Source organism: Triturus cristatus, chromosome 2_2 (genome assembly GCF_964204655.1).
Source record: "Triturus cristatus chromosome 2_2, aTriCri1.1, whole genome shotgun sequence".
NCBI classification, from domain to species: Eukaryota; Metazoa; Chordata; class Amphibia; order Caudata; family Salamandridae; genus Triturus; species Triturus cristatus.
In genome coordinates, this window is record NC_140582.1 from 72,906,205 (window position 1) to 72,931,933 (window position 25,729).

At 52.3% G+C, this 25,729-nt stretch overlaps 1 pseudogene; it reads left to right on the top strand.

Moving 5' to 3' along the window:
• The first annotated feature begins 10,992 nt into the window (after positions 1-10,992).
• Positions 10,993-12,373, top strand: LOC146861873 (18S ribosomal RNA; annotated as a pseudogene).
• The last annotated feature ends 13,356 nt before the right edge of the window (positions 12,374-25,729 follow it).

Below are 25,729 nucleotides of genomic sequence, written 5' to 3' on the forward strand. Positions count from 1 at the left end.
AGGTAGACCAGAGAGGCCAGAGCCAAAGGATCAGGACCTGAAGTTCCAAGTGGAGCAGAGAGCTATTAACTGGAGTATTAGTACCAGACTGATAAGGATCAGGGGAAGCAGGACAACCAGAGCCAGGAGGACCAATGGGACTAGACCATAGTTCTGGTAAACCAAGCTGCTTAACACTCCTTCTGGGTTAAGCCTGAAGGCTGCTCTCCACAAGCTACCACTTAGAGAGCTTTCTATGGTTGTCTAAGACCACTAAAATCACTATAAGGGTTGTATGGATTAGTGCAGGGCGCTTCACTTAAATAAGTGTGCACCATATACTGAGTCACCCTCCTACATTGGTGGCAGCGGTGGAATTTAAGCCGGCACTGTTTACCAGCTATTCTAGGTGTGGATTAATTGAAAAAACATCACTAGCATGAGGCACATATCCAATATTTTTATAGACAAGCAAGTTCTACTGAGGGGTCTAGCACAGCCCTTTCCCCAATCTTAGGAAGTTTAGTTCTCACTAGGGTAGGTAGGTGCAACACCACACTATACCTAGACACCATGTCTTTACTCACGGAACCCAATGGGACCCAGTCCTCCAGATACAGTGGTCCTAGGTTCCAGGAACTAAGGACCCTGTGTACTTCTAGAAAGATAAAGACAGGTAGGAACCCCACCATTAAACACCTCTTAGAGGTGTGTTTCCTAGATGACCACAAGAATCCTGATAGGTCAGAAGAACAGGACAAAGTGGGTGAGGAAGCTCTGGAAGATGGGTCAGGAGGCAAGACTAGGAGAAGTCTGATGACTCCACCTTGGTGAACTCCAATCCCCCAGGGAATAGAATATGATACAGAGGGTGCCCCTATAGGTAGGTCTACCTTTGTTCCTCCTGGTAAGGTGCAGAGGATGCAGGGGAAGTCTAGGTCCTCCTCTGCTAATTCCAATGCTTCTGGGAATTCCATAGGGACCTCTATCTCTAGCAAGAGGGAGGTCTATTTAGAGAGGGAATACCACCTGATCAAACTTGAGAGAGTTAGACTCAAGCTCAGACAAGAACAGCTGGTCCTTGATATAGAGACCCTGGAAGTTCAGAGTGCTAGGAAGAATTTGGTGGCAGCACTAGTATCCCTAGAGTCAAGGATGCCTCCTTTGATACTAGGAAGTAGGAACCTAAGCAATATAATCCCTCCTTACCAGGAGGGGGGTGACAACTATTAATGGATCACTGCTTTAGAGAGGGCCTGTAAAGTTCAAAAGGTCCCTCAAAGGCATTGGGCAGCTATCATGTGGCTCTCCTTTGCTAATAAAGGTGGGTAGAGACAAGCTCCTCACTATTAGAGAAGAGGATGCTGGCAATTAGTCTTAAAGAGTGCCCTAATAGATGGGGTTGGCTTAACCACTGAGCAGTACAGAGTTAGGTTCAGAGATACCCAAAAGGCACAAAACCAAGACTGGGTTGCTTTCATAGACAATGCTTTTAAGGCTCAGGAAGGCTGGCTTCATGGAAGCAAGGTTTAGGAGTGTGAGGGATTGTACAAATTGTTGGTGTGGAAACACATCCTTAATAATTGTCAGAATCAACAACTGCACCAGTACCTGGTGGACTCCTATCCGACCGCCCCCCCAAGAATTGGGAAAGAAGCCAGACAAATGGGTCCACATCAAGTTAAGCAGAAAAACCAAGGTGGTGGAGGTGACGAGAAGAAGCAAGTTTCTTCTAAAATGCAGGAGAAGATGTGAGGAGAAGGGTAAAGACAAAAATGAGTCTTCTCCAGGTCCCCAATACAGTGCATCTGGGGATGAGTTCCAAAACTCCAAGAAGAATAAAAAGAAGGCTTATGCAAAGAAAAAACTCATTGGACAAGAGATGCTAATTATCCTAAGGCCAACACCAAGGAGGCTACTACCACTGTCGCTAAGGGATCTACATCCCCTAGCAACAAAACAAGTGATAGTACAGCAACCAAGGGATTAGTATGGTTAACCTTGGGCTCTGAAGTGGGTTCTGGCCTAATCAGAACTCCCACTTGGCTGGCATTGTCTGTGATGGTGGCATGGATCTTGCCACCTTACTATTAAGTCCCACTAACTTGAGCAAGTACAGACAACAGCCTTTGATCAATGGAAAAGAAGCAATCGCTTACAGGGACACAGGGGTCAGTGTCATAATGGTGACAGAGAAACTTGTGTCCCCTGAACAGATCATACTTGGTCAGTTGTACCAAGTGACCAACGCTAGCAATGTCAGGACTAATCATCCTTTGGCAGTTGTGAATCTCAGCTGGGGAGGGGTAACGGGCCCAAAAAGAGTTCTAGTTTCTCCAGAAATACCTGAGGGAGACGATCCCAGTCCCTGTGTAGGAACTTTCCCTGAGGAACTTGGGCCTGAGCAGGCAGAGTTCTTGGGGAAAGGGGCCCATCCAAAGCAAGCTTGAGTTTGGAGCAGAAATCTTGCCCCTCTCTTGAACAGCTCGGGCAGCAGCTACTGCTGAGGAGGCAGGGAATGTCCGTGGGTCGCATAGGATCTATTGGGAAGATGGGCTCCTGTTCTCTGAGAGTAGAGACCCCAAGCATAGTGCCACCAGGAGGTTGATAGTACCTCAGTAGTTCGGAGGTTTTCTTCTCTCTCAGGCACATGACATCCCCCTTGCAGGACATCTTGGGCAAAGCAAGATCTGGGACAGGCTTGTCCCTCATTTTCACTGGTCCCACATGTCTGAAGACACCAAGGAGTGTTGTCACTCCTGTGTTACTTGGCACACCAGTGGTAAGTTAGGTGGAACTCAAAGGCCCCCTTAATTCCACTTCCAGTGATTGTGGTTCACATTGAGAGGGTAGGACTAGACATTGTAGGTCCCTTAAACACTCCAACAGCATCTGGACACAGTTATATCCAAGTGCTGGTCGGCATTGCCACTAGATATCCAGGGGCTATATCCCTTAGAAACCCTACAGCTCCTGTAGTGGCCAGGGCCCTCCTGCAAATCTTTTTCAGGGTGTGTTTCCCTAAGGAGGTCTTAACAGACAGCGGGACCAACTTAATGTCTAATTATATTACTGCAATGTGGAAAGAGTGTGGAGTAAACTACAAGTTTATCACACTTTACCATCCACAGTGCAATGGGCTTGTTGAAAGGTTCAACAAGACCATCAATGGTATGATCATGGAACTCCAAGAAAAGCTTAGGCGAAAATGGGATGTCTTACTACCCTGCCTTCTCTTTGCCTACAGAGAGGTTCCACAGAAGGTGGTTAGTTAAAGCCCATTTGAACTTCTGTTTAGGCATCCAGTTAGGGATCCATTGCGTCTGGTTAAGGAAGGATAGTAACAACCTTTCAAACCTCCTAAACAGGATATTGTGGACTATGTTCCTGGCCTGCATTAACGTATGGCCTGAGTATAGGAAGAAGGCCAGCAAAAACAGCCAGGAGATTCAGAAAGCTTGGCATGACCAAAAGGCTGTACTGATTGTTTACCAGCCAGGACAGAAAGTGTGAGTGTTGGAGCCTGTGGCCCCAGCAGCTCTCCAAGACAAGTGGAGTGGCCCCCACACCATCCATGAACAGAAAGGTGAGGTCACCTATTTGGTTGACCTAGGTACTCCTAGAAGTCCCCATAGGGAACTTCGTGTGAACTGCCTCTAACCTTTTGTTGACAGGGCTGACATGAGCCTGCTCATGGCCACTGATGAGGGACAGGATAAGACAGTGACCCTCTCCCCGATCTCCTCTCTCAGGACCTTGTTGATGGGTCAGCTGATGGAGTAGTCTTGGCAGGCAGCCTAACTGACCAGCAGCAAGCTGATTGCAGGAAAGTCCTCAATAATTCGTCCCACATGTTCTCTCTGAATCCCAGTCAAAGCACCTAGTGTACCCACAAAGTGGACACAGGTGATAGTCTGCCTGCAAAAAGTAAGATTTACAGACAGCCTGACAATGTCAGAGACTGCATCAGGACTGAGGTCCAAATAATGCTTGAATTGGGGATCATTGGGCCTTCAGATAGCCCCTGGGCTAGTCCAGTAGGCCATGTGCCAGACCAAAACCTCACACCAAAGATGGCAAGAGAGGGATGAGATTTTGTGTAGACCACAGAGGCCTCAATGCAGTCACTAGGACTGATGCCCATCCAATTCCAATGGCAGATGAGCTTATTGATACTCTGGCCTCGGCCAAGTATTTGAGCACATTTGACCTGACTGCAAGCCACTGGCAAATCAGACTTGCTGAGGATGCCACACCTAAAACAGTATTTCCAACCCCTAGTGAAAAATGCACCTGCCACATTTCAGAGGCTGGTGAACAAAGTACTAACAGGTCTGGAAGCCTATAATGCAGCATATTGAGATGATTTTGCTGTCTTTAGTTCCACCTGGGAGGATTACCTGTTCCACCTCAGAAATGTTCTGTAGACCCCGTAAAAAGGCAGGCTTCACTATCAAGACCACAAAGTGCCAGATAGGGCAGAGTAAGGTTATGTACTTGGGTTACCTGGTAGGCGGAGGCCAAGTTTAACCATTGGAGAGCAAAATCCAGACCAAAAAAGATTGGATTGCTCCCACTACCAAGACTTAGGTCAGAGCTTTCTTGGGCCTGACTTGGTACTACAGGATGTTTGTTAAGGTATATGGGTACATTGTGACTCCTCTTAATGATTTCCCTGCCCATGCGAGACCACTCAAACTGTGACTACAGGCCTGCCATTCCCTTATATCTGAGGTCAGTGCACTTAAAACCTATAAGTCACCCCTAAGGTAAGCCTTTCAATCCTGAAGGCAGGGTGGTTGGTTTTAAGTGTGAGGGTGCCCTACATGAGCAGGACATCCCATACAAATCCAGGAGTCAATTCTCCAGGCTTTGTAAGTGCGTTCAGCCATTTCTTACATATAGTGGACATCAAGTCAAATACTTTGAGGCCCATTCACAGAGATAAAATCCTAAACTTACTGCTTTTAGTATTCAAAGAAGGCGTTTAGTATTAGTAAAGTTAAGAGTCCTAACTTTACTACTACTAAATGTCTTTTGTGAATACCAAAAGTAGTAAGTTTAGGAATTTATCTCAGATAAGTTCTGTGAATCGGCCCGAGTTCCAACTATATATTGGCTGCACAGAAACCTGTCATGTTTGGTATCAAACATGTTGGAATCCTACCTCAACACGGATTCCAGTATTGGATATAGGATCCCATGTACTGGGGGGCTCCCCTTAGGAGCCCCCTGTATTCCCAGTACCAGCCTTTCAGGGTCTAACAGCAAGCTAGTGCTGCTGCCGACCATAAACACGATTCTGCCCTCCTGCTGCTGAGTGAGGCTTGAGCAGGGAAAGGCAGAAACACTGATTTTCTGTCGCAGGGAGGTGTAACCACCTCCTAGAAAGGACTTAATGTATTGAGCTGGGGTGGGGGCGCTTGTCAGTGCCACCAGACTTCTTTTAAGGGTACATTGGCGCCCTACTTGCATACTCCAGCTGGAACCATTTCAGGGAGCCGTTGACTCCCGCTCTGTTGCGAAACTGGACAATGGACATGGGAGTATCCTCCCCACTGTCCATCCCCCTAACTTGGCAGGGCTCCCTAAATTGTCACAACCCTTTCCTTAGGGTACCTTAGGTCTTACATGTGGGTGCCTCTTCAAATTAATCGTGGGACAATATTCAGATCCGAAAACACTTCATCTTCAACCGTCTGGGCACTTTGGAATTTTTGGGACTTCGCCTTGGGAACCGAGACTGAATCCGGAAGACTCCTGCATCTCCTGGTCTCATTGTCCTGCCAGTCTTCTAAGTCCTCTGTGCCTGTGCTCCATACAGATGCTTATCCAGGCCTGTGGGCATCAAACACACCCAAAGGAATCTCCATTTGAGTGAAGAAGTCACTCCCCTGCATCTGCAGGCACCGCAATGAAGCTGACCGGTCTCCTGCTCCTGAGCTCCTGCAGACTTTGAAAGGTTCAGCAACACAAGTGGTGATTCTGTAACTCCCTCAAGGCTTACACTGTTTTCTCAGCAAGTTTGAACCCAGTATTCCTCGTCAGAACCGCTGGAGCAGTACCCTTGTCCTCCGATTTGACTTGCCATTACCAAGGTTTGTTGACTCTCTTCTCTAGAGATCTTTGAGCTCCCAGAAGCTCAAGCCTCCAGCACCTCCTGATACCAAGATCTTCATACTCACTGCATTCTCTGCACTGTGGGCCAATATCTTTGGTGAGCTGCTCAAGGTCCTCCTGTGACTCCTCTGCCTTTGGCCTGTGGGTCCTCTCTAGGGTCCTCTTTGCCCCAGTGGGCTCTCCTGCTTGCTTAGGGCCTCCTATGACTCTCCTGCACTTGGTGAGACCCTTGGACCTTGATGGTCCCAACACTGCACCTTCTTTGTTCTCCTCGACTGTTGCTACTGCCAAGGCTTGTTGGTGCCCCCACCAGACACTGACCCCCTGGTTCTCGACTTCCGACATGTGACAGCTTGTGACTGACTCCTGGTCTTCCACAGTGTCGCCTGGTCCTCACAGCTGCAGCGACTAGGTCACGTCAACTCTCCTGCATCTTTGTCTGTCGGTGGTCATTGGTCTTCCGAGCCTCCTGGTCACTACTTAGTGGCATGGAATCTGTCCCCTCTGCCTGCAGGTACTCCTCTTCAAGAAACCAACCTTGGATTCGACTGGACTCTTTCACCATCTTCTCCAGCGGCATCTTCACTGAAGTCCTCCATTGTGGTCTACGGAGGTTTCTGACGTCACTTCACACCTATGCACCCGGCTTCTCTGGTATAGGTATCCTGGTACCTGGGGTATCCACGGCTGGGGTGATTCTCCAACCTTTCAATTTCCATGGGGTTTCATCAGGTTCTTCTTGTAAGGGTCCTTCTTCTTCAAAACTGCAACTGAGATCATTGAATTGTTTTGAGCATGCGGTCGTGTTTCCACTCGGCACACGACCTCCGTGGGGTTACTGGGTACTTACGGGACCAGTCACAACTTTGGTAGTGGTTTGTATTTCTCTTTACTAGTATATGCTTTGGTCTTCCTCTGGAGACCACTGTGTATTTATGCTACTTACCTTTCCTATTGTTGAAATATTGTGAGTATTGTGTTTATATCTCCGAGTAGGAGATATACCAATGTGTTAGTAAGTGTTTATAATGAATACATATTTTTATAACTACACGGTGTGGTTCTTTTTCACTTAACCTACACTATATGATAAGTTCTGATAAAACAAGCTGCTTAACACTCCTTCTGGACTGAGCCTGAAAGCTGCTCTCCACAGCTACCACTTAGAGAGCTTTTATGGATTTCCAAGACCACTACAATCACCATAAGGGTTATCTGGATTAGTGCAGGGTGCTTCACTTAAATAAGTGTGCATCATATACTAATCCAGCTTTTTACATGTAGTATTAAGAATGGAGGCAACAAAATATCTCTGCTTATTCAGTATCTTACATGTTACAATATTTGAAATAAAGTCAATGAATAAAAATCTCCGTGAGGCTCTCTTCTTCTGTGTCTTTGACACCTATATATCTTTCTTTTGTGGTTGCAAAACTCTCGCAAATTACCACGCTCTTCAAGAGGGTGGTAATGGGGTTGGAAAAGGCAAGGGGTCCCCAGAGGACACCTTCCTCTTTGCAAACGCAGGGGAAAATATTTTTTAAGGGCAGGCAGTTTCATTTTTTCTTTTTAAATGCATCCTGTTTTCCTTTAAGGAAAACAGGCTGCATTTGAAAAAAGAAACTGCTCTATTGAAAAGAAGTCACAGACATAGTGGCCACCATCCCTGTGAGGCTGGCCAATCCCAATGGGGTCGCAAATTGCGAGTGGCTCATGAATATTGAGGAGCCTTGCTTTTTGCGACCCCATTGCGATTCGCTAACAGTGTCTCTGACACTGTTGTACATTAGATTTAGCGCCTTGCAATTTGTCGCAAATTGCAAGGCGCTAAATCCAATGGTCGTACATCTGGCCCATAGTGAACTGTTTATGTTCGTGGATGGCTGCCAGTCTAACAGTGCAGAATATCTACTATTTAGGTTGCGGGCATGTAAATAGTGAAGTTTTCTGTAATTTACATGCCCACTGGCCAAACACTGCAGACTCGCTACTATTTAGCCACCAGCCCGCTAAATAATGAAGAATTTTTGCTATTTGCACGTCCGCCAGCTGAACAGTGTAGAATATCTACCATTAAGCCAACAGCAGGTAAATTATGATGTTTTTCTGCCATTTGCATAGCGGGCAGTCAAACAGTTCAGAATCCCATTCAAGGAGCTTCAACCATGCCCCAGGGCCCCGCCAGTCCTTGGGGTTGGCACCCCTGCGTGGCACCCCTGCCCTGGGCTTTGTCCCCCGGTCTGCCATCCTGCTAAGTGTCTGGGACGTGGGTCAATCGGTCCTGGGGAGTCTTCCTCTGCTTGGCTAGGTTTGGAAGCTCTGACCGGGGCCCTTGAGGACCCTTGGGTAAAGCCTCCCATCCTGAGCTCTGTCCTTGGGCCCGTCACATGGCAAAGCGCCGAGGACGGTGTTTGTGGCCCATGGGCAGGTGCTCCCACCCTGGGCTCTGTCCTCCGGTTTGCTGCTTGCAAAGAGCCTGGGATGGGGGTCTATCTGGCCTGTGGGGACCTCTGCCTCTTTGCCTCCATGTTACAGTGCCTGCTGGCCCATGGTCAGAGCTCCGTCAGGGGCCCCCTTGCAGCCCCATGCCTGAAGCCCATCCTGTCTTCTCCAGTAACATGCAAAAGCATGTAGAAACCCTTTTGTTAAGGCACAGCATGACTAGATGGTCATTCTTTGAGGCCGGCCACCTGGTCGCGTCAAGCTTCTTGGCCATCAGGTCACATGCAACACTTTCCAATGGCACAACCTGATGGCCGGCTGCCCTAGAAGTCCAGATGAGGGCTCATTTGCTTCCCAGATCCCAGTCAGAGCTCCAGGTGGTCAGGCAAATTTGTGCCTTCGGTCCCCTCTGTCACTCGGTGTGCACAGATTACAAGAAAGGGGGTATTTTTCCTATGTATTACTAGGGAGAGGGGACCCTTGAGTTCCAGTGATTTTGAACTAGTTGTATTTCAGGGCCCAGGCCTGCCCGCCGAGCCCCCCAGGGGCCAGGTCCGCTCCTGCCTCCCAGCCCTGCCTGATGGGCCTTTCCTCCAAGCCTGCCTTCCTCGAAAGCAGGCAGGGACATGCAGTGGACACCCCAGCTGCCCTGGAAGTCCTGATGAGGGCTCGGTTGCTTCCTTAAGCCTATGTAGGGCTCTAGGAGGTTGAGTGCCTTTGTGCGGGTAGTTCCCTTTGTCTCTCTGTGTGCACGGAATACAAGCAAGGGTTGTAGCCTTCCTATGGCCCCCTGCATGCCAGAGCACCCGGGACAAGGTTCCGCGGGCCTCCTCTGCTTGGCCGGGCTCAAGAGATCCTACCCGTGCCCCGGCATACACCCCATCTGGCGTACACCCCATCCTAGGCTCTGTCCTCTTGCTCACCGCATGGCAAAGGGGCCAGGGAGGCCTTCCGTGCACGTCTGGGCCCAGGAGCTCTTATCAGGGCCTGCCAGGAGCCAGTGTGGGTGCTCTCGCCCTGTGCTCCGTTCTCTGGCCTGCCCCATAGGCAAGGTCCCGGGTCAGGGGTCCACTGGGCTCAGGGTGGCTACCCCTGCTTCGCCTGCATGATAAGGTGCCTGAGGGCCATGGGTCGGAGGCCTGTCGGGGCCCCCCTTACAGCTCCGTGCCTGAGATCCAGCTGGGGCTCCGAGCCCCTGGGTTGCAGAGCCCCCATTTCTTCCAAGGATAAGCGGAAGCCCTGTTCGTTAAGGCACAGCACGACCAGATGGCTGCACTCAATGCTTTTCAGTGGTGCTACCAGATTGCTGACCCGCTCTGGTTGTCCAGCTGAGGCCCATTTGCTTCCCAAGCCAAGCCAGGGCTCCAGGATGCTGGGTGCGTTTGAGCCTTAGGTACCCTCTCTCACTCGGTGTGCAAGGATTACAAGAAAGGGGGTAGCCTTCCTCTGGATTACTACGGACAGGGTACTCAGGAACCACTTTGGGTCTGGTGGTTCTCAGCCAGTGTCCCGATGGCCCAGGACTGGACCACCTCCGTCCTGGACTCCGTCCTTAGGCCACCTGCATGCCACATCACCCAGGACAGGGTTGCACGGCCCGTGGAGGCTCCCCCTGCTTGGCTGGGTCCAAGAGCTCCAACCGGGGCCCCAGCATGCCCTGAGGTGTGTACCCCTCATTTTGGACTCCGATCTCTGGTCCACCGCATGGCAAAGCACCCGAGATGGGGTCCCGAGGTCCTGGGGTGCCTACCCTGCATGTGCGGGCCCAGGAGCTCCTACTGGGTTCTGGTGCCCCGCTGGGCCCCAAGGCAGGTGCTCCCACCCTGGGCTCCGTCCTCAGGCCTGCCACAAGGCCAAGGTCCCAGGTTCAACAGGCCCAGGGAGGCCTCACCCACTTCGCCTGCATGTTAAGGTGCCCGTGGGCCCTGGGTCGGAGGCTACTTGGGGCCCCTTTTGCATCCCCGTGCCTGAGGCCCAGCTGGGGACTCGAGTCCCCCAGCGGCACAGCCCCGTCCCCTCCAAGGATAAGCAGAAGCCTTAAGGTTAAGGCACAGCAGGACCAGATGGCGTCCTACAAGCCCAGCCATCTGGTCGCACCGAGCCCCTCAGCCAGGTTGCGCACAATGCTTTCCAATGGTCCTACCTGATGGCCCGGCTGCCCTGGAACCCCCGATGACGGCTCATTCGCTTCCCCAACCCAGCCAGGTCTGCAGGAGTTCAGGCGCGTTTGTGCCTTTGGTCCCCTTTGTCACTTGGTGCACACGAATTACAAGAAAGAGGGGTGATTTTCCTCTGGATTAATAGGGACAGGGTACCTCGGACGCCTGTGGACTCCAGCAATTCTCAGTTGGGTTAAGCCAGGGCCCGGGCTGGCCCACCTGGGCCCCCTAGGGCTCGGGTCCATGCTTGCCTCCCAGCCCTTCCCGATGGGCCTTTCCTCTGAGTCTGCCTTCCCTGTGAGCGGACAGAGGTGTGAAGCTAGCAACCCCGGGCAGGGCGGCCTTCCAGGGGAGGGTACAGCCAGCACTGTGTACTACGATTGATTGGGCATGCTTGGTCAATTTAGGGATGTACTGCTTTGCCAGCCTCGGCTGTTGTTTCATTGGAGGGCAAGTCTGGTGCCAGCAGCCGCAATAATTCCAGCTCCAATACCGTATATTAAAGTGGCTGCAGTTTAATAGCTTGAAGTTGGATCTTGGGATCTAGCTGGTGTTCCCCTGTGAGGTGAGCTACAGTCTGTCCCAGCCCCTGCCTCTTGGTGCCCCTTGGTGCTCTTGACTGAGTGTCCGGGGGTACGAACCATTTACTCTGAAAACATTAGAGTATTCAAAGCAGGCTGGTCACCTCAATACTTCAGTTAGGAATAATGGGATAGAACTGAGGCCATGATTAAGAGGGAAGGCTGGGGGCATGTGTTGTGCCACTAGAGGTGAAATTATAGAACCGGCACAAGACAAACCAAAGCAAAAGGATTTGCCAAGAATGTGTTCACTGAACCAGAACAAAAGCCGGAGGTTCGAAGACGATCAGATACCATCCTAGTTCGTACCATAAATGATGCCGACTAGCGATCCTGCGGCATTATGTCCATGACTCACCAAGCAGCTTCTGGGAAGCCAAAGTCTTTGGTTTCCGGAGGTAGTATGGTTGCAAATCTAAAACTTAAAGGAGTTGACAGAAGGGCACCACCAGGAGTGGAGACTGCGGCTTAATGTGACTCAACACAGGAATCCTCACCCGGCCCAGAAACGGAAAGGATTGACAGATTGATAGCTATTTCTCGATTCTGTGGCTGGTGGTGCATGGCTGTTCTTAGTTGGTAGAGCGATTTGTCTGGTTAATTCTAATAATGAACAAGACTCCTCCATGCTAACTAATTACACGACCCCCAGCTTTTGGTGTCCAACTTCTTAGAGAAACAAATGGAATTCAGCCTGACGATAGCAAGAAATAAGAGGTCGATGCTGCCCTTAGATGTCTGGGGCTGCACACGTGCTACACTGAAAGGATAGCGTGTCTACCCTTCGCCAACAGGTGTGGGTAACCAGCTGAACCCTTTTCATGATTGGGATGTGGGATTGCAATTATTTCCCATGAACAAGGAATTCCCAGTAAGTGCGGGTTATAAGCTTGTGTTGCTTAAGTCCCTGCCCTTTGAACACACCGCTCGTCGTTACTACCCATTAGATGGTTTAGTGAGGTCCTCGGATATGCATTGCCGGGGTCGGCAATGGTCCTAACAAAGTACCGAGAAGGTGATCAAACGTGACTATCTATTCAAAGTAAAAGTCATAACAAGGTTTCTATAGGTGAATCTGCAGAAGGTTCATTAACAATGGAGTGTCTTAAGTGACGGATGCTGCCAGCTCGAAACCCTCAGCCGCCTCGCAGATGGAACACGCACACCGTTGGCACAGGGCCTGGACCTGCCCTTGCGTGTCCTTGCCAGCGGAGCGGTCCGCGGCTGCGGGGGAGACGACTGGGCACAGGGAGGACCCAACCAACGAATGCATGAGAGACCGGAGATGGGGCAGCCCTGACCTCTGCCCCGCCAGGAAGGGCACATCAGTAGGCCCTCCCGAGACAGAACCCATGCTCACCTAGCACGACCCAGTAATGGGGAAACTGAATGGCAGTGCCTTCTCAGACCACCTCTAAAGCCCCTGCTGCCCTGGGCCCTACCACACCCGATCCCGGCCAGACCAGGCTTCGGGCAAACGAGGAGGGACCCTTCTTGAGCGGCAGGGCAGCCTGGAAGAGAAGGAGCCGGGCCTCCAAGGAGACCCACTCTGAGTCGTGCAGGATGGGGAGCCACCCGGTTCTTCCCTTCTGGTGCCTCTGACAAGGGCAAGGGATAGGCTACTCACCAGCAGGGTGCAAACCCGGTTGCAGATGGCTGATGTGCATGTGTGATGACCCTCCCTCGTTGCCAGGTACCTGGTTTGTCCTGGTCCCGTGGGGCCAGGCTGAGGGTTTCAAGATTTTTGTGGTCCAGACAAGTGGCTCTGGGGCTGCTAGCTCCTGTCTCTCTGGGAGCCCCCCTTGGGGGTAAAAGACAGGGCTCCCGGCCGAGCGCCTGGTAACGCTCTTCGACCCGTGGAGGTTGACTCCCAGAGGGGAAGCCTTGAACAAAGTGTGGACAAAGGGAGGCCGCCTCCATTGCCATTACTTCACCGCATGTTCATTAGTCACCTGGTGCTAAATCATTCGTAGACAACCTGTTCTGGGTCAGGGTTTCGTGAGTAGCAGACCGGAACCCCCTGCACAAGTCACTGGGAGGCAAGCAGCTCCAGGAGGGAGCCTCCCAATGACCGGCCTCAGAGTGCATGGCCACTCTTGTCATCGTTGACTTGGTCCTGCAACTGGGTATCCCGACCCATCTGGTCGTTGGGTCATTTTGGGCCATCTGGTCACCATTCTGTGTGACCAGATGGCCAGGCTAACTCCACATTTTGTACTCCCACCAGGTTTCTGTAAGCCAAAGTCGAGGAAAATGGGCTTACCAGTCAGACCTGCAGGGAGGGAATGTGGCCTGCTCTTAACTCTCCTTGGCTCCCTGGGCTCCAAGAAGGTGGAATGCACCCACCCAAGGCAGCACCCAGAGCCCACTGTATGCAGGGGCAGTACCCAGGGCAGGGTGGCTTCAGGCCCGGGGAGGACTTTCTTGCTCCTGTACTGGGTTTAGGGTAAAGAGCGGAGACCAACCCTGCATGAAGGCCTAGCCCCTTCCCGGGGCGGTGAGCTGGAACACTAGCCCGGTGGAGCTCTGAGAAGCACTCAGCAAACACCTGGGCCTAATCTTGAATGTCAGTGACTGTCAATGTTCAGCGCTACCCAGTCCCCCGATGTACCAATGGCAGGCCCAAAGCAAGGCTTAGCGTTCTCCTAAGAACAAGAGGGGCCTTGCAAAGGGGAAGCAGCAGGCCCGGGGAACCCCTCTCCCCACTTCTCCAACAGGGAGGTAGGGCGTGTTCACGCCCTTGGTCAGAGCTCAGGGAGGGCCTGGGCTGCATTCACTGGCCCTCCTTGCTACCAAGCTTGTGGTGGGAAGAAAAGAGCTCCGTGGTCACAGACAGGGGGCTGCCTTGGGGAAGGTCCAGACTGGACTCTGGTTGACCTGGTATAGCAGGGTCTTTTTGGCGACTGTAGGCTGCTTGGTTGGAAACACCTGACTGTTGCCCCGGTGAGGGCTTCCGAGCCACAGAGGGGACAGGACTGGGCTCCAGGTTCCCCTCTCTGGCCATGGTGGTGTCATAAAGGGGATGCTACCCCAGCGTCGTCAGTTTCAGAGGATCTGAACGGGGCCTGGGCCCCCTTCTGTACCAAGGGGTAGGCAGCCTGCTCCTTTAGCATGCCACATCGTAAAGGGCATGAGACGGGGATCCCATGGGTGTGGGGAGGCTTTCCCTGCTTGGCTGGGTTCAGAAGCACTGAATGCTGCCAAGGCCAGGGCTCCTGTGGGTCCTAGGGTGGGAGCCACAGTCCTGCCAAGTGCCCAGGAAAACTTTGGAAGATCTACACATATTTAATTTAATTTAATTTAATTGTGGGTTTATATAGCGCTAGAATCGACTCCCGGAGGAGTATCTCTGCGCTTCGACCCCTCGCTGAATTAAAAATGTTTCAGAAATGAATTGCTTTCTTGGATCCACCATGTGTTTCACATCCAATTCGACTATTTTATAAGGTTTAATTTATTTAACCTTTGAACCAGATGTTTGCAAAATATGGGTGTAGTTTGCCTTACTGTCATGGTATATAGGGCCAGGTGTACGACCATGACAATTTGCGACTCGCAAATTGCGCTCGATTGCTAGCCACAATTTGTGAGTCGCAAAATGTCATGTGCAACAGTGTCTGAGACACTGTTTGCGATTCCTAATTGGGTCGCAAATTGCATGCCTCTTGAATATTCTTGGGGCACTCGCAATTTGTGACCCCATTTGGAATAGATGGCCCTCCCAGGGATGGTGGCCTGCTGGGCTCAGCAGACCTCCATGTCTAGAACTGCTTTTTAAATGTAGCCCATTTTTCTTAAGGGAAACAGGATGCATTTAAAAAAAGAAAAATGAAACATTTTCGTTTCATTTTTTAAGGGCAGGTAGTGGTCCCTGGGACCACTGCCTGCCCCTAAAAAATATTCCCCTGTATTTGCGGAAGGGAAGGGGTCTCCTGGGGACCCCTTCTCATTTGCAATTGCATTACCACCCTCTTGAAGAGGGCGGTAAAATGTATGTGTTTTGCGACCGCAATTGAGGTTGCAAAACATTCATACATGAGGTAGAGAGTCGCTATTAGGAAGGCACACCCTTGAAACACCCCTTCCTAATAGCGAGTCGCATCTCTTATTTAGCAAGTTGCAAATAAATTAAGACTTGCTAAATAGGAATTGTACATGGCCCTATTCATTTTTGCATGTGCAAACGGATCGCTAACCTGTTTGCGCATGCAATTTAGGGTCGTAGATGCCAGATCATTAGCTGATTGGCTATTGAATACCTCTTCAAATATTGAAGTCAAGCATGTTGGTTTTAGGTCTGCTTTGCCTGTGTTCTGCGTTAGGCCTTCTAATATAGGTAATTATTTAGTTTGGCATTTTTGCCCTATCTATTAATACTTTACAAAAGTGATAATAGCTTTTACAAAATATTTATAACTTTCTTTATTTCTTTCATATAACTAGGGAGTAGTGCTGTACTATCGCAGTACCACAACATTATTTTGTAGGATTACCATTTTTATTTCTACATGTATTTATAATTTTGTAGCACTCAACGGGGAATGGCATATTTCTTTTAATAGTAATTGTGAAATCATTTAGTAATTAACGTGCTACTCTGTACACTTTTTTCAGCATATTTAAATATGTTATTATTAGAAAATACACTTTTCCCGACTATATTTATAAAATATACATCCGCGATGAGGAAAGCAGGGATAAGCAGCGCCAGGACCACGAAACACACGGCAGGCGGGAATAAGCACAACAAAAGCCTAAAAAAGTAAGACAGACCAAACAGAAAACAACAGCCAACCACAATGGAGGCAACACGAGCCAGCAGAAAACCCCACCAAACCCATTGGCAACAAAACATTGTACATGGCAGGCCAACTTGGACAAGATGAATGCAGCCTGAGAGCAGAGGAGGACAATGGCAGAAAACCAGAACACCAGCAATGATGCGAAAGGCACAAATAAGAAGAAACACGCCAACAACAACTTGGCAGCAATGCACACCTGAGGTGGGAATCCAGCGCCACACCAGGAGCTGGATGACATGGAGGAAATGGTCTCTGCCACATCAGTCTGGAGACGGTGGCAGGACTCCGGGACTGGAAACTGCACCAATCAATAGACATAACAGCAACAGGGAGAGGAACCAGCAGGGACAGGGGGGACGGGGGGAGATGGGCACAATGGCACACATGCACAACTAAGCACAGCACAACTGCAGACAAACCATGCCCAAGAGTAACACCACCAACCAGGAGCACAAGTCACACAACCCGGCAATGTCACACCACTGAACAAGCACAGAAGTGTACACAACACCGCCTGAAAGGGAGAAGGATGAGCCAAATCAGAGCTGAAGGGACATCTCACACACAATGCAGCACACACACATAGGAAGCAGAGCACCCCAAAACCCAACACAATGTGGTACAAACACCAACCTGTGCACAACCAAACACAGGACAAAAGTGCACCTGCCTGTGGCCAGTAAACGGCCATACGCATCTGGCAAAGCACGAAACAGGGACATGATAATGCACAAGTACAAACACACAGTCCTGACGGGGTAGCAATGCACGGATGGCAGGGAGCCTGAGAGTCCGTGACAAACACATTGGCATACAAATCAAGACACAACACAGTTGGAGACAAGTGAAAGTGAGGAAACTTTATCAACAAGTGCGAGTCAGTACAGCCAAGAGAATTTCCTCGATATGCAGATCAATGCAGCAGCATGTCTGAATGAGAAACGTAGGAAAGCGCCCATGTCCATCTCGGGGGAGTCCATCACCAACACAAGTTAGTGCCAACCAGCGTTGGTTGTACGCCTCTGGATCATGAGTCCAGACCAATGCAGCCATTTCCGCAGTCGTCTTGGGACATGTGACCAGATTCCCAACATGCAACCAGGCGTCCGGACATGTGCAATGGGTCACATCCAGTTGTGGCTGCAAGTACCTTGTCACTCGCCCATGAACGCGAGTGTATCTGCATAGGCTATCATCTCCAATGAGCGAACGTCGTCCACCACGTCCGACATGTCGACATAATCCATCAGCTGTCCTGGACAGATGTGCTGACTCCAACCACTGGACCCAATGTGCAGCAAAGCCCAATCGGGTAGTGGCTTAATGTGCTCACTGCACACGACGACTCGTGCAATCTCCCAGGTCCAGTTTCCAGCCTGCATGCCAAACATTCATGCATGCCATAAGTGGGCATCCTGGTGACACTCCTGGTCATGGGCCAACAGGGGGTGCACACACACATCGAAATCCAGGTCAGCTACCGCTACGTTGGAGAGGCAGACATCCATGGACCACTCGAATATGCATGAGCGACAATGCAACACAGGCTGCACGCAGGTGATGTTTGCAAGGCGGAAGCTCAGCTGGTAACTGATCCGCAGCACTGCCAACGGCAGTGCCCCCAGTACATGCAGCAGATGTGCACGGTACAGCTCCACGTGACTAGAGTACACCATGTGTCCGGGAAGGTCTGCCATTGCGTCAGTGGATCTGCTTAAAGCGGCACTGGCCTGCCCTGAGACAGTCCTGTGGATGAAATGGCACAGCTCGCTGCAATGGGCAGTGTCTGTGTGCAACGGGTGCAGGCCTTGGGTGGTGTGGGAGTATGTGTGAAGGCCATATCACCCACGCAAACTACGACCATGGACTACTGCGTGTGGGATGGGTACACATTGGTCTAAAGCCGGGCAGTGCGTAGTGTGGGATTCTCAAGCAAATGCCATCGTACCTGTCAGGAGGTGCTGGGCACATGCAAGTTCCAGCATTCATTTTTGCCACCTGGCCTGTTTCTGCTTGGTCACGCACATGACCTCACCCCCTTCCACTGACCCCCGATACACTCCGATGCACTCACCTTGGACAGCGACATGGACTTCCACATCCTGTTTGACGACCAATGACACGGCGGACAGACTGCGGACTGTACTCTTCCTCTTCCGCAGTACATGTCATCCCCGGATGGACTCTGGCTGGCCCGCCACAGGTCCATTTGTGTAGTGTGCTTGGCATAGCCCTGTACCGCTCCAGCTGCATAACTGCACTGGATGTGCAAATAAACATCCTGTGACGCATTGCTGTGTCATGTCTTACATCATTCATGTATGGATGTGTGGATGGATGTGAGGACAGTGCCTTCCCTTGCGTCAATGATGTTCATCCTGTGGGATGCCAGTCAGAGGGTGCGACATTGCATTTGAGTACCGGGTCCCGTGAACACTACAACAGGGACGCACGCATCAGTCACTTCCTTGTCCAGACATGGACTGGACCACGCCCAGAGCCCACAAGTCATTCTGGCAAGCCCTGCGCTAGTCCGGCGTACGGCAGGCCTGACCATTCCGCTGATGCACCGAGGGGAAGCCCTCATTCCTACCCGTCGCAGTCGTACCTGCTGGTGGTGTGCAGGTCCCTGGTCTAGTTGTCAGCATGTCACAGCCACTCCCTGAGGGTAAGTTTTCACACACACCACACCCATCCGGCACAGGAATCACAGGCCATGTGACACCACCAACATAAGGGGCCGGCGACGTCACATTCCCTTCTTCCGGTGGTGACTGGATGATGGCTGCTCCACGCTTCTCATTCATGAAGGGCCCAAGAGTTGTTGCGCACAGGGTTAGTGGCATCCGAGGCCTTGAGGACGGCCTGGGGCTACCACCACATAACGCAGACTGGGGTTGCACAGGGTTAGTGGCATCCGAGGCCTTGAGGACAGCACGGGCCTACCACCACGTGGCGCAGACTGGGGTTGCACAGGAGTTAGTGGCATCTGAGGCCTTGCGGACGGCACAGGCACCCCACCACGGGACAGTGATTTTGGGTGCACTGAGTCAGTGGCACCTTAAGCTGCTGACCAGGTGTGCAGCCTGCGATGATGCCCCGTCCCGATGGTCCAGACAGCTCATGTTTTGTGTGCCCTGCTGGACTGTAGTGTAGGCCAGAGCCAGCGGGCAGCGCTGGCCTACCGCCCCTTGGCGTCCCTTCCGGGATCCCAGAGTTAGTGGCACCCATTGGACTGAGCGGGTGTGCAGCCTGCGATGGGGCCGGGTGCACTGGTATGTCCCATGCCATGGAGTGATCAAGACCCAGCACAAAACGTGTGACCTGGTGGCCTGCGGAGCATGGCTGCATGGTGTGGAGGGTGCCCTGTCAGCGGGCCCCGGGCTTGTGGCTTGTAGCGGCACGTGGTGGGACCTCCTGTTTACGCGCCGGTGGCGCAAGGTGAGCATTGAGGCCTGGGTGTGCATGGGCGGGCATGCTCCGATGGGCGGTGGGAGGGGTTGGGGTGCCCCTGCCTGGGTGTGCATGGGCGGGCAGGCGATGTTGTCTTGTGCAAGTGTGTGTACTGTGCCAGTCATTTATCTGGACTCTATTTCAGCTGACGGCTCTGACTCAGATGTGTGACCTGGTGTCCTGCTATACATACCGGCACGTGGTTGGAGACACACCAATGGCAGCAGGTGAGCAGTGTGGCCTGGGTGCGCAGGGGCGGCACTCTCTCTCTCTCTCTCCCTCTCTTCTTCTCTCTCTCTCTCCCCCTCTTCTTCTCTCTCTCTCCCTCTCTTCCTCTCTCTCGCCCCTTCTCTCTATCTCTCTCTCTCCCTCTCTTCCTCTCTCTCTCTCCCTCTCTTCCCTTCTCTCTCTCTCCTCTTCTTTCTTTCTCTCTCTCTCTCTCCCTCTCTCCCTCTCTTCCTCTCTCTCTCCCTCTCTTCCGCTCTCTCTCCTCCTCTCTCTCTCACTCTCTTCCTCTCTCTCTCTCTCCTCCTATCTTCCTTTCTCTCTCTCCTCTTCTTTCTCTCTCTCTCTCCCTCTCTTCCTCTCTCTCTGCCTCTCTTCCTCTCTCTCTCTCCTCTTCTCTCTCGCTCTCTCTTTCTCTCCCTCCCTCTCTTCCTCTCTCTCTCCTTCGATCTCTCGCTGTCCTTTGATGTGCGCAGGACACACCTTCTTGTCAAGTTTTTTGTCTTACAGGTGTGACCTACGGATTGTCACGAGGGAAGCGGCCATGTGTCTGCATTTCATTTCGGTGTTCATTTTAATAAAGTTTCATTTGTTGCTTTGAAAGTGAATGTGTGCTGCTCATTTCTGTGACGACACATGCATGTCACCAGTTGTGATTGTGCGACATCAAGCGGACTATTTTGTACATGTTTAGGTCAGGCTGATGTGGCATGTCTTTGGTCGGGGGTGCTAGGGAGGGGTGGTCCTGGGGGTGGTGGCGGTGGGTGTTGTGGCCCTCTTGGGTGTTTCAGCCGCATGATGGGTGTCTCCATGGCATCTGTTGCCCTTCTGATGTAGCCCTGGGCTGTGCTCCCTTTAGGTTTGCAGGCTGCCGTCTGACTTTACACCACGTCATAGCAGGTGTAGATTTCCTTGTGCTAACGCGGCTTATCGCCTGTTTTGTGTTCTTATCGCTGATGTGTCTGTTCGTTGAGAATGTTGTGGAGTGATGTTGTCACCGCTTTTGGCACGGGCACGCCCACTCTGCATCTCATTAGCGTTAGTTTTAGGGGTCCACTGTGGCAATGTTTTTTGTGGCTGCTATCGCGGGTAAACTGGTGCTGTGGGCTGTTTACACCATCTTGTGAATGGGGAGGCAAATTTATCACGACTTTGGCTGCGATAAAGTGACGTTAATTCGGCGATAGCTCCTTGTGAATATGCCCCTTGGTTTCCTATGCAGCCCCCACAAATTTTGATGGGAATTGGATACTGATTTTTGGTGCCATCTATTGGGCACATTCTTTAGATGGTTATTGTTTGGTTTTCGAGAATTTTACCCTTGATGTGGGATGGCACTTGATCATTGGCATTGTCAGTAAAATTGACGTAATGGGGATTGGATACTGATTTTTGGTGCCCTCTAACATAACAGGAGATTGACGAGATCAAAATTTGTTGGGGCTACAAAAGACTCCAAACCCGATGAGGAAATACAAACAAAATGTCTTTCACACAGACAGTGTGAAGGGGATCACGGAAAGAAACATCTGGCATGAAAGAAATCTGAGCCCACTTCTGACTTTGTAAACATATTTTTCTTTTTCGAACCCTGTTCACTAGAAATGTTAGAGCACATTAAGAATGCATTATGTGGGGGGAGGAGCCTAGCGCGCAACCAAGATGGCCGCGTAGGTGCGAGGCTCCCGAGGACCTCCGCAACCTCCTACGTTTATCCTGTCTTCATCCTGCATCGGTTGAGGGGACTGTGTCGGTGAGCCTGAGCCGAGGTGGTACCCGTTTCCCGTTTTCGAATCGGACCTCGGGTGCCGGAGTGAGCACCGACTGAAGTTTGCGGCCTACTTCTCTCCTGACCCCGGATTCGCGTTTGGGGGCGACCCAGTGGCAAAGTGAACAACAACGGCGGGCTGGGCCTGGCGAGTCGCGTACCCCACACTTTCACTTTCGAGTCCCCTTGCCGTTACCGCAAGTGGGATCACGGCGCTCTTTGTGTTGGGGTGGCCTCGCTGGGAGACCCTGCCTGCCTGCCTGCTGTGGCCCGCTCTGCCGTCCTGGGGTGGCCCCCGGGGCTCGCGGCCTTGATTGCTTGCTCTCCACTGCGTGGCTGGTGCGGGTGCGAGACACGCGACGATGGCCACGAAGCAGGATGGGGATCGGTTGAAGGCCAAGTCGACCCGGCGTGGCACCGCACATCAGGCCAACATCATGGACCGCTACACCCTCCCGAAGGGGTCTCCCGGCGGATCGCACAAGTCCTCTGAGTGCCCCCCGGATGCCCCGGATTTGCCTACGGATCTTTCTCTGCAAGACGTCATGGGCGCCATTGCTGAGATGAAGGCCTCAGTGGGCCAGCAGTTTGACACTCTAGCACACAAAATCGACGCGGTCCTCATTGATGTCAACCTTGTGAGAGCTGATCTCTCTAAGACTAACGACCGGGTCGACTCTTTGGCCCACACCGCGTCGGGCCTCACGACTGAGGTGGCGGCCCTTCAAACGGAGGTGCACCGGCTCCGTCAGGCAAGTGCGCTCATGGATCGGCGCCTGGAGGACTCCGAGAGCCGGACCCGGAGGAATAATATCCGTATCATCGGAGTACCCGAGGGACGGGAGGAGTCGGCGGCGGATCTCTTTGTGGAGGACCTGATCACTACCCATCTCCAGCCTTGAGGACTGAGTAAATTCTTTGCTGTGGAGAGGGCCCATAGAGTTCCCGGGGGCAGACGAAGGTCGGAGCCCCTCCGCGGCCTCTTATTGCCCGTATTTTTAACTTTCGGGACAGAGATGCGGTTTTGCAAGCTTCCAGACTGCAAGGGCCGATTAAGCTGGAGAACATGGAGGTGAACTTTTATCCCGACTTCACCCAAGCGGTCCAGAAGCAGAGACTGAGTTTCCTGGGCGTCAAGCGGCGGCTTCGAGGCATGAACTTAAAATACGCCATGCTCTTCCCGGCCAGGCTGCGGGTGGAGGTGGATGGTCGCACTCACTTTTTTGACCGTCCTGAAACGGCCGGGGACTGTCTGTCTGGGGGTCATGGTCGGGATGGCGGGGGGGGGGCGGCGGGAGGAGAGTGCCCACCGGACCGGGTCTGAGGTACTGATGCGGGGGCTCACTCCGGATGCTGCCACTTTCGGCCAAGCTTAGGGTCTTTTGTCTGTCGTGTCTTGTCTCCCCTCCATTGGAGGTGGTGCGGGGTCTCGAGGGGGTGCTCTTTCCTCCTCTAGGGGGTCTTAGTAGTTTAAATTACATAGGGGCGACAGGCACACTGCAAGTTGGGGGGGCTGTCTGGGCTCATGCAGGGGTGCAGGGAGGGGGGAGTTTTGTTAGGGCGGTTGGGTTGGGGTGGGGTATTGTTCATTTGTACCACAAGGCAAAAATATTGTTGTGCTATTCCTAAAGTGCTCTCTGGGGGGCGATTGATCGCTTTCGGCTATGATGGGGGGTAGGGGACTGAGTCTTTTGTCCTGGAATGTTAATGGACTGGGGGACAGGATAAAACGGGGGTGGTCCTGCAGTTCCTAAAACGAATTTCACCTGATATAGTCTTTCTGCAGGAAACACAGCTCATTGGAAACTCCTTTCGTGCTATGAATAGACGGGGCTACCGCCTTATGGCCCACTCGGGCTTCACGTCTGGTTCAAGGGGTGTGGGCATTATGGCTAAGACCTCGCTCCCGTTGGAAGTTGATGAGGTGCTCCATGATGACAGGGGACGGTACACGGTTCTGGTGGGTAGATTGGAGGGCAGAGTGATTGTTTTCGTTTCTGTTTATGTCCCGCCGGGGTTGCAAACGACTACTTTTGCGGATCTGGGGCGCCTCCTCCTTGGCCTTCCGGAGGGGATTCTAGTGGTTGGGGGGGATTTTAACGCTGTGGTTTCTGGGACTGAGGATCGTCACCCCCCTAGGGATCTCCCCCGTGCCCAAGCGTGGTTGTCCGGCCTCTTGGATACCTTGGGGCTGGTGGATTGCTGGCGTTTGAAACACCCTACGCAGATACAGTACACCTTTCATTCCGGGGCCCATGGCAGTCTTTCGAGGCTAGATTATGTCCTAATGCCAGCGGCGCATGCGGGGAGAGTCGGGGAGGTGCGCCATTTGGCGCGGGGTATTTCAGACCACTCCCCGCTCCTGTTACACTTCGACATTGTCCCGAGGGGGGAGGGGAGGATGGTCCCGATTAATCCCTGGTACCTGCGTGACCCCACCATTCGCACAGAGTTGGTTAAATCCCTTAAGCGATATTTTGAAGATAATATGGGGTCTGTGTCCTCGGCGGTCTCTCTGTGGGAGGCGTTCAAGACGGTACTCCGGGGGGAGGCCCTGTCCCTTATTTCCCATTCCCGGAGGCGCGAGCGGGAGGAGGTGACCCGTATTGAAACTGAGATAACTGAGTTGGAGGGTGATTTGGAGTGTGGGGTGACGGAGGACAAATTGCATGCTCTCCGACTCAAGCAGGCAGACTACAAGGCCCTCGTCACGGAGGCAGCCAGGGGCCTCAGTAGGGAGCAACAGGGGAGACTGTATGATGTGGGTGATAAGGCTGGTAAACTGATTGCGTGGCTGGATAAAAAGGAGAGAGCGAGTCGAGTTGTCCCGTCGATTGAGCAATTGGATGGTGTGTGTGTCACTGACCCAGGAGAAATTGTCGATTGCTTTGCAGAATATTTCCGTGGGGTGTACTCCCCGGTATCTTCCCGCTCGGAAGAGGACTCCCATGCCTTACTTAAAGACATTGCGTTGCCTTCCCTTTCGGAGGAGGATAAAGCGTTGTTGGACGCGACCCCAACATCTGAGGAGATTGCCCTCGCCATACGCTCGGTCGCCTCCGGCAAGGCCATGGGTCCTAATGGCCTTCCCATCGAACTGTATAAACTACGACCGGATACGCTGGCGCCACATCTCCGTGCTATGTTCCTCGCGGCCCGCTCGGCGGGATCCCTCCCGCTGGACCAGCGTCTGGCCACTATCGTGGTTATTCATAAGGAGGGGAGGCCGCGGGATCGGGTCACGTCCTACAGGCCCATTTCGCTGCTGAATGCGGAACCCAAAATTCTCGCCAAGGTGTTGGCTAATCGGCTGGTTGGCGTGGTGTGCGATCTGATTCACCAGGATCAGTCCGGCTTTATCCCTCATCGCAACACTGCGCTCAACCTGCGGCGTTTGCATGGGGTGCTCGCGCGGGTCCCGTTCATACGAGAGCCGGCCATTTTGGCGTCCCTGGACGCCAGTATGGCGTTCGACACGCTTGAGTGGCCATATATTTGGGCGACACTGGCGAAGTTTGGTTTTGGCCCGGGATTCATCGGTTGGGTGAAATTGTTGTATTCCGGACCGCTGGCGCAGGTGGCGGTGAACGGTAGAGTGTCGGCGCACGCGGCAGGGCTGCCCGTTATCACCGCTCCTCTTCGCGCTTGCCTTGGAGCCCCTGGCGGAGTGGCTGCGGTGGCATTCTTCTATCCGTGGTCTCCGATGGACCCCCGAGTATGAGGATCGCGTATCCCTTTACGCTGATGATATTCTTTTATACCTTGCTTCCCCGCGTAAATCACTGATTGTACTAGTTGATGTTTTGCACTCATTTGGCCGCAACTCCGGCTTAGTCATCAATTGGGCTAAATCTTGTGTGTATCTCCTTTCCGGGGAGGCTCCTATCCTTCCGCGGGGTTGTCCTATCCAGATCGCTCCGCAGGGATTTAAGTACCTGGGTATCTTCATTACCCTGGACGCGGAGGCCCGATATAAACAGAACTTGCTCCCCCCCCTCCAGCGCCTGAAGGATGACGTGGCGTGTTGGAGGCGCTTGCCGCTCTCACCGCTCGGCCGTGCGGCATTGTTTAAGATGATGTCGCTGCCACGTTTCCTGTACGCTCTACAGAATACGATGGACGTTGTCCCGGCGCGTTACTTTCGCGAGGTGGAGAATCTGCAGCGACGCCTGTTCTGGGAGGGTAGGCCGCGTATCGCCC